The 12,351-nt window shown below is 37.9% G+C and overlaps 1 pseudogene; it reads right to left on the reverse strand.

Moving 5' to 3' along the window:
• Positions 1 to 9,457: 9,457 nt before the first annotated feature.
• Positions 9,458 to 12,021, reverse strand: LOC149229694 (pentatricopeptide repeat-containing protein At3g12770 pseudogene; annotated as a pseudogene).
• Positions 12,022 to 12,351: the final 330 nt, after the last annotated feature.

The following is a 12,351-nucleotide window of genomic DNA, read 5'->3' on the forward strand; positions in this document are numbered from 1 at the left end:
ATTTAAGCAATAAAAATAATTTGAACTTAAACAAATTAATGAGCACAAATACTTATTTCAATTATAAAATTAAAATGAGTAAACTAACATTCATGGAAAAAAAACCATTCATCAAATATTAATTTTGTATTCAATTTAAAATCACATATGCATATAATAGTATATCACATACAAGGTTTCGTTGAACAAAATAGACTTTATGAAAAGCTCCTTAGACCTTAAAAATCGACCAAAATAACTAATAGATAAATTAATTTCCTTTCAATACAAATTCATTCGATTGACCCCCTCTTCATCGAAGAGAGTCGTATATATAGAGTAAAAGTTTTTGTAACAAACACATATTGTTTATTGCTTTAATCAAACTATTTACTAAAAAAGTAAAACAAAATATCTCTGTGTATAGCAAATCCGTTGAATGGATGAAATCAAACTCCTTTTTTCCTTGGAAAAAAAATTGTAATTTCAATTTATTTGGAAAATGATTCAAAATTACATTTTGCATATATACATCATCACATGTATTCTGTTGAATCTGCCCATATCCAAGTATGGCATGATAAGGATCACAATTTTGTCTATTAAGGACTTGATACATATACACAATATTTCTTACAAAAATGTGGGGTAATTACCTACCTTAAAAAAGAAAGGTTATAAAGTTGTCATAGAAATAGCTAAGATTTCCACATATGTGCAGACAAAATATAAAAATCTATATAATCATAATGTTGTTGCAGAAATATTGTCATATATGTACGACCTATGATAATACTGAAATTGTTCATTTTCCTTGGTCTTTGAGATCATCCAGAGCCCCTTATCCAACACAATGGCATTATGCTCCCTCTTGATGTGAAAGCAAGAAAAAAAATTCAAATGAGTGCCTTATCCTTATACTATCTTCCATGATATGGGCAAGGTGGATATTTCAACATTGTTGAACCCCTTTCACCTAGTTAATGACATGCAAAGAATCCAAAAACCTGTAACTAGTGACATCATTTTTCCCTAGTGAAAGCCATAAGTGATTTGCACGCAAAAAGTTCTACAAGAGTATTTGTCCCCTTGCATAGGCCCAATTTAATGTGAAAGGAATGTGAGGAAAAAAGGTTTAATACAAATCCTCCTCTACAAATATGATCTCCCCCTGAGAAGCACCATCAAAATAGGTCCATGATATTGAGGTATCTGGTTCTTCAGTTGTGATATACCAAGGGTTGTCTAATTCTTTTGATCATGGAAAGTGTGCAAGAATAGAAAGACCTTTTGATGCTACCCTATCCGGAGAATAGAATTTGTTTGAAATATGGCCTTATTTCAAGCTAACCACACACCCCAACACGCAATAACAGGAAGAGATTTAAAAGATTTTGTTGAAGGATTTTGTAGCCATTCCCTCCAGATCTCCTCTACATTCTAACCTGACCAACTGCAAGACTGTCCTAAATCTGATTGATAAGAGCTCCACACCTGGGCAATAAAAGGCGACCAATGAAGAGATGTTTTATTGATTCTCCATTCATCCTACACAAAACACAACAACTTGCACGATCTTATGACATAATTGCATATTATTCCATGTAGGAATTTTATTGTCTAGGATGCACCACATGAAGAGTTGGACCTTTGATGGACACTTAGAGTGCCAAACCATCTTCCACCACCATTTTTTATTTGCATTTTGTGCAACCACATTAATATGGATATATAGCCAAGTTTTGGGGAGTATGCCCCAAACAAAGAATGTGTCCATATCAGTTTATCCTCTCTTTCAGAAAGCCTAATGTGGGAGTCAAAGAAAGCTTTTAAATACATGTTCCACTCCTTATGAAATCTAGCGGCCAGTGCTAGACCCTCTGTGGATTGCCACCCCTACCTCCACAGGGTGGTTTGAGATGGTTTGTTTAAATGATGAAGTCTAGAAGTGCCCCTATCCCGTAGATAATCTATAAGGGGTTGAGAGAGTCGATGATTGTCCCTGCTTCCTAGCCAAGGATATACTCCTATCCTTACCTTGTGGCCATTACCAACTCTCCAAGCAATGTTGGAACCAATGATAGATAAATTGGGCCAAGGTTTTTACTTCGATATGACCCAATTCACCATAGCTCGATGCAATATATTTATGGTTGATGATCATAGTCTAGAGGCTATTTGCTGATAAAATAAGCCATCCAAATTTAGCTACCAATGCTTTAGAAAACAAGAAAACATGTTTTAAGCCCAAACCTCCAAGAAGCTTTGATACAACAATTCGGTTCCATTTGACCCATGGAAGTACAAAATGATCTTGTGTTCCTGCCCAAAGGAACTTAAAACAATCCTTCTATCTTTTTCAAGGATGCCCTTAGGAATCTAGGCAAGTGACATCCAATAAACCAACATGGTTTCCAAGACTAACTTTACAAGCACCAACTGACTCGCTCTAGATAGCCACCTAAGACTCCACCCCTTTAACATTTTCTCTAGTTTTGCAATTAACCATAGACAATCCTCCTTGTTGTAAGAACTAGGTTTTAGGAGAAAGCCTAAGTATTTTAGGCCTTCATCTGATCCTTTTAACTCAAAGGGAAAAGCAACATTTCAATGGTGGATCTCCTCTTCTTCCAAATTTTGTAAGGATATTTTTCATTTTCTGGCATTCATAACCATTCTAGCATCTTTTTCAAACAGGGATAATATTTCAAATAATTTATCAACATCTCGAAGAGAGCCATTGCAAAAAAATAAAATATCATCAACAAATAATAAATGAATGATATCAAGACCCTGAGCTATGACCACACCTTGGAACTTGCCTCTACATTTGGCATCTTCCAACATATGACAAAGTCCTTCCACCACTAGCAAAACTAGGAGAGGAGATAGAGGGCATCCTTGTCTTAGTCCCCTTTGAGCATGTAAGAAAGGAGAGATTGATCCATTGATTAAGATCACAAATGACATTGAAAGGAGACAACTCATAATCCTTGAGATGAAGTGTGGACCAAAGCCTACATGAGCTAACAAAATTATGATATATAGCCAACTGACACGATCATATGCTTTAGAAAGGTCGATTTTAATCACAACCCCTTCTAGCTTGTGAGTTTTGATGTGAAATCCTTCTTGTGCTACCCCAATAGCTTCATGAATTAAAAAGTTGAAAAGTTCCTTCTCAACCAATGCTAGTTCTTCTTCCTCTCTCTGGTATTTTATATGAGCCCAATCCATTGGAAATTTCTTAATTAGTTTTAGAAAGTCTTCAAATTGTTTTACAATTGTGTCTCCTATCAAGGAATCAAACTCTTTCCAATTTTCTTTCACTAAAGGAAATTCTCTTCTTTCAACCAAGAGAATTTCATCATAAAAGGGCTAGTTGGCTTAGGATCTGACCCTTTTAATTCCAAATAGATTGGAGAATGGTAATATTCACCCTCAGAACCCACCCATTGCCTCATGATGTTGAATCAATCCAAAAGAGGTTCTGAAAGCAAGAAACAATCAAGCCTTTTTGCTATATGATCCACCCTTGTACATAAATTCCTCCATGTTGGTTTTAGCTTGGTTGGTCTACATCAACCAATTTTCGAGTTATAAGATTGTGTGTGAAGTAGTCTAAAAGCGTGTCAACCTAGCCAGAGGGCCCTAAATCTTTAATGCTCCTAGTGAGAAATTTAAATCCCCTCCAATGATCAAAGACTCAAAATTTAAGAAAGATTTGGCAAAAAAATTGTCCCAATACTCTTTTCAATCAATGTATGGCCCATACAAATTGATGATAGTTAAGGAAAATCCCAACTCTTCTGGAAAAACTTCAATACCTTGTCTAGAATCAATACTCCATGAGTTTGCAAGTTTTATTTGTCGAGTGTTCCATCCCAAGGGAAAACCACCCAACTGACCATGAACATCTAAAGCAACAAAATTCCAGTGACAAAATAAAAATTCAAGCAACTTTGTGATTGAATCCCATCTCTGAGGATTTCTTGAAGGAGGATGATGTCAGGGTTATCTACTTAAATCATCCTTTTAATGTCAATTTTTTTGGAGGGACTCGCGGTGGACAATTCGTCACAATAGATTTGATAAAACCATATTTAAAAATATAAAATCTACACTATTAAGGTTTTATTTATCTTTAGATTTATGGATCTATAGATTACTATTAATTGTGTATGCATGCAAATTAAAACTATGCATAAAATAGAGAACAATGAAATAAGAACTCACAAACCGTGATTTGACACAAGATATGATTAGGGAAACCCTATCAGGAGAAAACCCAGCTAGAAGGTGAGGTCGTGTTGTTTTCTTTCGTTGAATAGAAAATGGTTGCAAGTACAAAGAAATATGACATGTGGCTCGTGGGCTACAATAGTGCACAAATCCTCTCTGTGTGCCCTATGTTCTCTCCCTCTCGCATATTTTTGCTCATCTATTGAACAAATGCACTCAAAAGAATGAAACCTCTTTTCCTCTTAGTGGCTTGTTTATAACACAACCCGATAGACTACTAGTGGTTAGGTTTGACTAACTCAACTCTTAACGAGAGTTATAACATGGACTCTTCTAGAGTCTTCTTCATCATAATCAGGTGGCTAGCCCCTTTTTCATGAATAATGGTGGTGAAAACAAGAAGGTCAACTTTTGAGTGGCATGACTTTTGCATACAGACTCTGATTGAGGTGATTCTTGCGCTATTGGAAAGGTCTTTGTGTGTAGAATATGAAAAAAGATGTCACACTAAAGTGCCAAACTTTTACCCCCCAAAAAACGTTGTTTTATGCCTCAAAATGCTCTTAGAATGTTTTATACCCTGATTTGCCAAATTGCGTCTCGTCGGTAAAATTGGTTTCATGAGTTGATCCCTGCACTTTTTCCACTCTCAAAGCATCAAGATGGATGACAAACAATATAATGATCCAATCTGGATCATAAACCCCCAAGGGCTTTCCTTGCTCTAAGAGCCCCATCAATTGATTATCGTCTATCCACTGCTAGAATTTCATGATCCTTCTCCTTTGCTTTTGTGATATGTAACTTCATACCTCAACTTTTCCCCCTTGAGTGGAGATAGATGACTTCCCAAGCCCCTGTCAAACCCTCCAAAAGGGGAAAAAATTGTTTGGAGCGAAGGTTATAAAGTATATCTCCCTCTTCTAGATCATCAGAGATACCCATACACGATTCATCTATTGGCAATATGTAAAAAAATAATAATAACAAATTGATTTTGTAAAATTTTCAATGAATCTTTTCCTTTCCAAAGGAAAGGCCTTTCCAAAGGAAAGGAATTCTCTTTTGTATATCTTGATCTTCTAGAATCTTTGCAAGAAGGATGGCTAGAGATTCATTGGAAATACACTAGCCCCTGTTAATTCATAAAATTGGGTCATAATCTTTTCTTTTCTCTTTCAATTCCACATATTACTCCCCATATTACCTACTGTAAAGAAAGGAGGATCCATATGCCACTATTTGGCCTATGTTTGAATCCCTCAGTGCTTTTTTTTCAAGAGCTCACCCGGAGAATTTTGGAGTTCCTTTAGAGACTGAGACTATGGGGTTCATCTTGTGTTTTTCTCCCAATGTCGATCCTCCTTGAGAAGATGAACCTCCCTCTCCCCCCTCCCCCTTCGACTTTGGATGGCCCAACAACCTGTCACCATTTCCTACTCTAGTCTGTGCTTCCCTTTCTTCTAACACTAGGAGGGTATTTAGAGAACAACTGATGGCAGATTGTATCTCCTCTAGCCCCACTTATCCACCTCCAAGAGAGTGGCATGGATTTAGGGTTTGAAGAAAGACCTCTTCTAGAAACCCCAAAGACCCTTCCCTTGCATACCCTGGATCTTCAAAAAAAGGGGGAACCCTGACCCTGTTAAATAAATTGTATCTATCACGGTTAAACTTTGCATGCCACTAGTTAGAGAGGGGTGCAACTGGTGTGAAACCCCCAAAACCCTCTGTTACCACATGTTCCCAAATCTGAGAAGGATGGATTGGGTCCTGAAGAGAACCCAACTGAGGGGCTGAAAAGTGGGAAGTAAATCCTTCCACACCCGTATTCGAGGTTTGAGCCTTGCACCTCGACAATTCAAAGTCTTACATTGTTAATTTTGAAATCAATCTCCTAAATTAAAAGTCTTGTTGTTAAGGCCGTTGTTGAGTATGTCCTATTTGGCCACCAGTTAGGTTTTTGTTCAATGGAATCAAATCTGCTCCAATTTTCAAGGGATCTGTCTTGATCTCTTTCTCTGTTTTCCCAACACCTTTCGTTTAGAGGCAATGCCTAATATCCTTTAGGCTTGCTCTCATTTTACCTGCACAGACAAATTTAGCAAACGTAAGAACTCACGAAATTAAGAAGTCTGTCCAGCATATTAACCAACATAACTAAAATCCCGGAAAACTTTGTTTTAAATTAAATCAGCTTGCTAAGTTATCGCGGTTAAACTTTGCTTGCTAACCTTGTTTCACCTTTAATTGCATTTTATTGATATGATCCAGGGATCCAGGGTTCGATGGATGCAATGAGTAGTATCTATCAAAAGAAGCTGGATGCTAGGCTTTACCTTAATTATTTCCTAAAGATGACTAACTTCCTTTATTAGTCTAATCTATTGATTAAGCAAGCTTAAAACGAAATCTGGTCATTCGGGGTGCGAGGCATGCACAATGCTTTTGTTCAAGTAAGAGGCCGGATGGGCGGATTTGTTATTATTCGTTGATAAATGGTGATTAAGACCTTAACTTAATTATTGATAAAAAGATTTTAACAAAACATTCAGTCATCCGGGGGCGGAAGGTGTAGCTTGTTGACAGAGTGGTTAAACTATTCTACGGTTAAGGCTAGCCTAGATGGGCGGATACACGAAGAGGATTCCAAATACCATACAACAAAATGCAAATTGGTGGCAGGTTCAATTCATTTACAAATTGATAAAGGTAATCCACCTAACCGGGCATCCGAGGAAGCAAAGGAATATCACTTGGATGGATAAGGCGGATGCTAGATGGGCAGCGAAGGAGTCCGGATTTTTCAAGAAATTTAACACAAAGACTTTGTAAAATCAAAGAAAATCGGGAGTTTCTTAATAAAAGTACTGAAAACAAATTATCAATACTTTACATATAGGAAAATAAGCAAGTCAAAATAAAACTTTTTAAACTTTTTAATAGGGTCCCCATTTATTTTGGAAACAAATGAGGGGTTGTTGTATACCTGACAATACCACCATACCCTGGGATGTAAAAAATGTTAGAATAAATCAAGATTGTTAGATTCTCTGAGTAAATAGATGCCCAACAGTTTTCATGTATCCAAGACATTCTAAGATGCAAAAAAAAAATCAGAAAATATCGTGACTGTTAGATTTTCTTACTAAACAGATGCTTAATTTATATATATATATATATATATATATATATATAAAATAAGGAAAACATTGCGGAATCCTTTTTCCCAGATAGAAGGCAACTCAACTACCAGCCACAAGAGCCGCTGATAACTCCAAGAGACTCAACCAGATTTAAACCTGTAACCTATGACATCCCTATTGACAACATCCCTTAGTTGAATGGTTTAACTAATGAAACTAACCCTCACTATTTATATATATATGAACATGAGAGTCTAATACTTCAAGGACAAAAACCATGATCTCAAAACTTGCTTGATATATTGTAGCATAAATACTTGTGGTTGGAAAAACAATGCTACAGCTTGCCATCATTTCTTAGGTTGATACGATGTCTGATAAGACACGGCATTTTGCCATTTTTCTAATAATGGCAAAGTATTAATGATTAGCATGCAATAAAGTAATTAGTTGAGTAATTTTGGCTCAATCAAGAAAGCGGAAAGCCTAGTCATTTATACATGTAAAAGGTAGAAATTCTGGTGGAAGGATTTTCTATACATCTAGAAAAAGAAATATTAAATATTCCGCTAGTGAATCCTGAATTACAAGTCAATCTCTGTATATGTTAAAAAGAATAGCACAATGAGTTTCATTTCAGGATAGGAGACGATTGATGGTGATAGAGAGAGACGATTGATGGTGATAGAGAGGTATGTATGTTATATAAATAATTCCAAGATGTATAGACTTTAGGCATATTTTAGTAATGGGTATTTATGTCATAATGATATACATATTTTTTATTGTGGTTTATGGACACGGGAAAATCTAGGTAGATTAACCTGAAAGATCTACTCACAGGTCAAACTAGCAGGGCTTAACTCCAAGGGCGTCGAGGAGATTTGACCCTGTGACCTCCCAATTAGCAAGGTACTTAGCAATGGAAACTCAACCCACTGAACTATTTCTCAAGGCTCATAATGATATATCATATAGCATATATAAATATACTGTAAAAAATGACATTCCCAATCAGATCTTCTCACTGATGACCAGTATCATGAAGAGCATCCAAAAAATTGGCAGATGCATCAAATGTTCTTGTACCTCCATTAAAAATATTTAAAAAAGCCCTGCAGTTGGGCGATTTCATAGAACTCAGAACAGGAGAGAAAACTGTGATGGTGATGATATATCATATAAGATATATAAATATACTGTAAATACTGCATTCCAATCACATCTCCTCACTGATCATCGGTGTAATAAAGAGCACCCAAAAAATTGGCAGTCGCATAAAGTGTCCTTGAATCTCCATAAAAATATTCGACAAACCTTGTAGTTGACCAATTTACTAAAACTCTTTAAACAAATAGTTATTTCGAACTACATTAAAATATGGTGAGTTAGACCGTAAACACCAGTTATGCACCGCATCATGGATGGACAAGTGAAATTTTCTTTCTTACGGTTTCCATTTCTGGCTAGTCTCCTGAAGCTCATTCCTTTTTCCTTCATTTTGCACAGCATCATGGACAAATCCAATGAATTTTTCTTAATGGAGGTTCAAATTTCTGGCAGATCTCCTAAAGATCACCTCTTTTGCCCTTGATTTCCCTATCTAGCCTGGGAGCTATGTTAGGAAAGCAAGACATCTATTTAATCTCTTCCAATCCTTCCTAACCCATTCCTGCTCCTTTGTTCTCAATCATTTATCAGCAATTTTCTCAGACCGTTCCAATGAATACAAATTGTGTAATCACGAGTCATATTTGGTATTTTCTGGAGTTGAACCCTCTGGGTGTTACTTGCTGTGATGATTTTCTGATTTTTCACTTTTAGAAGTGCTTCAAAAAAATATACTCTAAGGGGCGCAATGCATTGGAGCAGACTTCCTTCATGAGTCATATTTAGCATTTTCTGGAATTGAATCCTCTGGGTGTTACTTGCTGTGATGATTTTCTGATTTTCACTTTTAGAAGTGCTTCAAAAATATACCCCAAGGGGCTGCAAAGCAAAGCATGGGGCAGATTTCCTTCAACTTAGATGCTGGCTCTCAAGGGTAACTATTCCACCAAAATCAGTGCTAGGTTTGAGGGGTAACTATTCCACCAAAATCACTTGAGATTCACACCCAGCCTCATCCTCAAAAAAAGAAGGGCCATTCAATTAGGGCAAATCACATTGAGAATGGAACCCTGGTATATGGCTTTGTACTCCATCCACCTCATCAATGAACCAACGCTCTGTTGGCATGATTTTCTGCTTTTGATTTCAGTTATTAGAAATCTACAAAAATTGCATATTGTCAATGACAAAGCATCTCCCTGAAAATCACCAGTAATCACCACAAGAGCACAGGCCATAATTAAAACGATGAAAGCGCTTGGAATCCCTTACTACAATTTCACGACCAACAACTTTGGAGATGAACTTGGTTGCAGTGTGACAATCACCACAAACACGAAGATTCTTGACAATTCGGATTGAAGTTCCAACTGGCGTACGAATAAGCCCAAATGCAATAGCCAACTTTTCACTATGGTGAAAGAGAATGTCTTCCTTCTGTTCCTCCTCCACGTCATGCAGTACGGAGTTTCTTTCTGGCACATACCCTGCTTCTTTCATCTGTCCTGCTAGTATCTCCAACTTTGCACAGATCTCATCTATTGATGGATGGGATCTGTCTCCTACCAGGAACTCATGCACAGTCCGATTGATCTCGATCCAGCTGCAGCCGGGATCCTTTTTCTTTACTGCCATGTCTGTCATCATTTTTCTCACCCTTGTTGCATCTTCCCATCGGCCCACCGCAGAATACATATTTGACAACAGCACGTAATTTCCAGAGTTTTGTGGGTTTAATACGAAAAGGCGTTCTGCAGCAAGCATCCCAAGTTCTATGTTAGCATGGATTCTGCATGCACCAAGCAAGGCACCCCATACTGCAGCATCAGGTTCAAATGACATGTTGTTGATAAAGTTATATGCCTTATCTAATTGGCCAGCACGTCCAAGAAGGTCTACCATGCATGCATAGTGCCCACCACTAGGTGTAATATGGTGATGTAGTTGCATTGAATCAAAGTAGTACCAACCTTCATCCACTAGACCTGCATGGCTACAGGCGGACAGAACAGCTAGGAAGGTGACATGATCTGGTTTTTCACCTGTGATTTGCATTTGTTCAAAAAGTTGGATAGCTTCCTTGCCCATCCCATGCTGACCATATCCCGTTATCATCACAGTCCACACAACCATGTCCCTCTCACACATTATGTCAAACACTCGACGCGCTTCCTCTATGCTCCCAGATTTCGAATACAAGTCTATAAGAGCACTCCCTGTGCCAATCTTTGTCTCAAAGCCACATTTTATTTCGTAGGCATGAACTTGGTTTCCCAATTGCAGGGATGCTTGGCCAGCGCATATCCTAAGAACAACGGCACATGTAAATTCGTTTGGCCTAAAGCCTGCCCCCTGCATATGACAGAAAACTGCTAAAGCCTCCTCCACAAACCCATGTTGGGCTTGTCCTGCAATCATGGTAGTCCAGGATACAACATTTCTCTGAGGCATTTCATCAAACAGCTGTTGCGCATCCTTCATACTTCCACATTTAACATACATGTCAAGGAGAGCACTTGCCAAAACGACATGAGACTCGAATCCACCTTTAACTACGCAGGTATGGATCCGTTTACCCTGCTCGAGGTCTGCTAAACCAGAACCAGCGGTGAGAATACTTGAAAGGGTGAACTGGTTTGGTTTCAAGCCCGACTTCTGCATTTCATAAAATACTTTCAAAGCCTCTTGTCCACCCCCACACTGAACATGTGCGGCAATCAGCGTGGACCATGAAACCACATTACGTTGAGGAATTTCATCGAACAGTTTGCGAGCATCCTCCATACTTCCACACTTAGCATACATATCAACAAGAGCAGTCCCCACAACGACACAGAGACGATCAAAACCACTTCTGATTATATGGGCGTGGATTCGCTTACCTTCCTCCAAATTTTCTAGCCCGGCACACGCTTTGGCAAGGCTTGCAAAGATGAATTCATCTGCAACAATACCAGCCCATCTCAACTGATAAAAAAGCATCAGAGCCTCCTGCCCCTGTCCATGTTGAGCATACCCTGTAATCATAGCACTCCATGCGTGGTTATTTCTTTCATGCATTTCGTCAAACAGTTCGCGGGCAACAACCAAATCTCCACATTTTACGAACATTATCAAAAGCTTGGTTTTCAGAAATCCATCCGGCTTAAATCCATGTTCAATCATATGGGTTTGCACCCGCTTTCCATCTGCTAAGGATTTATTGTCGATGCAGGCTTGCAACAGAGAAGCATATATATAAGAATCCACAACGATTCCTTGCCTGTCCATGGAATTGAGGACGTCTAGCGCCTCCTTTAACCGCCCTTCCTCACAGAGCTCCCTAACAGAGCTACCATTGAATTGTCTCTCAGATATTAAGACGGATAAGTTTGGTTTTTCCGGCGACGGGAACCTAAATGCACCGGTATTACCATTCTTGAGTCTATAAATGAGCTTCGCGGCAACATAATTCTTTCTCTGCATGGGATTCCATATCACACAAGCTATGGATTTCATATTTCTCTGCAACGATAATCTCTGAAAATTTTTATCAGATTTGTCGTTGATGTAAGTTTAATTTTTTAAAATTATTATTAATAATTTTTGCATCCATTTACCCTGGTTGATTAAGGAGCTCTGGCTAGTTTTCGTCTTGGGTTGCGTTACTGGTTTCGATCCCTTATTGACTGGACCTGGCCTGTCATTCCAAAGGACTAAGTGGTAAAGTTTCATGTTATCGTCACGTAAAGTCATCCCAAATTTCCCAGATTGCATGCTTTTTCTCTGACAAGATCGTCATCAATTGTTTGTTATAGTCTTTCATTGCATGTTCTTTCACATTTTCTTGAAGGGTAAACTCATGTTTTAGTTCTTGATTTTTTAAATAATTTAT

The sequence above is a fragment of the Pinus tabuliformis genome, chromosome J (genome assembly GCF_031772625.1).
Source record: "Pinus tabuliformis cultivar Carrire ecotype Pingquan chromosome J, CPIR1, whole genome shotgun sequence".
Lineage (NCBI taxonomy): Eukaryota > Viridiplantae > Streptophyta > Pinopsida > Pinales > Pinaceae > Pinus > Pinus tabuliformis.